Here is a 1,557-nt window from a genome sequence, read left to right as displayed (position 1 = left end):
TGTGTGTGTGTGTGTGTGTGTGTGCTCAGTGTTTGGTAGCGGCAGGTCAAGGACGGTCCAGATTAAACAGTTATATTATTTCACTGTGTGGGAACCACTGTAATCTGAACACAGACCGACTCAGAATAGAGTCGTGCTGTCTGTCAGCATGAGAGGATGAAAGGCTCTATTGATCTGAGATCTGCTGATCTGATCCTCATGAGGATACACTCTCCGATCGCTGAGTGTTTCTCTGTGACAACAAAGCGAACGCACAGCCTCCACAGCCCTGATAAACGGTGATGTTAGACCTCCCGTTTGCAGTACATCGAGTTAGCGTTATCACACTGGACGAGGATACACGAGCTTAAGGGGCATCAGCGCTGGTAATCTGACTGAGGAGCTTGATAAATGTGTGTGTGTGTGTGTGGTCTGTCAACTGTCACAGCCTTCCTGATCAGGAGGGCTGATCAGGTCATCTGTCACTGGGTCATTGAACAAACCCTCGGAGGTTTTACAGAGATGTCCTGTTTACTGTTCCTCTCTGTGAGGAAACGGTATCATGATAACTCACTGATACACACGTACACATGTAGCTGTTGTGTCCTGCTCAGTGTGGAACTTAATGGGCCTCTGCTGTACTGTAGATGTCTGTGGGTTGTTTCTTCCTTTCTGTGACTCCTGAGTGAAAGTTGATTAGTAATGCCGGTATTACTTCCTCCATCATTAAAGGGGAACTCCTTCAATTTTACAAATGAAGGTTAATATGCTTGTCAAGTAATGTTTTGTATGGCTCTGGAGGGTTTTCACCAGGCAGAGAGCGTCCAACCAAATTATTTTGTTGGTTGGATGTATTGTGGAAAATGTAGGATCTAGGCTTTTTGGAGCTTGAGAACTAACATGTAGGATAACTCTGCCTCCGCTGCGCAGATTTTTGATTCTTGTCTTTAAAATCTGTCTCCCAACTTTATGGAAGTGTGTTACTAAATCCCCCGAGTGCCCCTTTTAAGGATGGGGATGACATGTTGACATCGCCTGAAAATAAGAATCGTGTTTTCGTTACCTCAGAATGTGACATAAATCTACATGTGGAGCAGGTCCTCTTCACGGAGCCGGCCGCCATGTTTCTACGGTAGCCCAGAGCAAACAAAGCTTTAAATGCAGATGTTTGCACACGCCGGTCAGGAAAAATAGATGTGTCGGTCTAAAGGTTCGTTCACGGTAGCATTCGGTTCCAACAAAAAATTGCCCTGCACTTGTCCCAAAAAAAGGATGTGATGTCATCCAGAGTGGATGTCATTGGTTAGATCATGGTGGAGGAGACCCTCTACAGTACATACATGACTCTACTGATGCTATTAAAGGCAGAGAGGATTCACCCATGCCCAAACCTGACAACAAGTTCACTGACCATCCACCACAGTCGGAGCAATGAGATGCATCATTCGTGTGTTGACGCTCTATAAAAGCTTCAGCTTTCAGGTTATTAGGCCGTCGTCATTTAGTTAAACTCTTTGAATCAACTGCTTGTGGGCCTCCTGTTACTGCTTCAACACACACACACACACACACACACAC

At 45.5% G+C, this 1,557-nt stretch overlaps 1 protein-coding gene across 1 annotated transcript in view; it reads left to right on the top strand.

Annotated features, from left to right (window-relative positions):
• LOC116389224 (protein piccolo) overlaps positions 1-1,557 on the top strand; it is a 34,385-nt gene that overhangs the window by 584 nt on the left and 32,244 nt on the right. The gene's annotated exons all lie outside the window — the stretch shown is intronic.

Source organism: Anarrhichthys ocellatus, unplaced genomic scaffold (genome assembly GCF_004355925.1).
Source record: "Anarrhichthys ocellatus isolate YVR2014 unplaced genomic scaffold, GSC_Weel_1.0 scaffold19, whole genome shotgun sequence".
Classification (NCBI taxonomy): domain Eukaryota; kingdom Metazoa; phylum Chordata; class Actinopteri; order Perciformes; family Anarhichadidae; genus Anarrhichthys; species Anarrhichthys ocellatus.
Note: the sequence above shows the minus strand (reverse complement) of the source record. Positions and strands in the feature narration are given on the sequence as shown.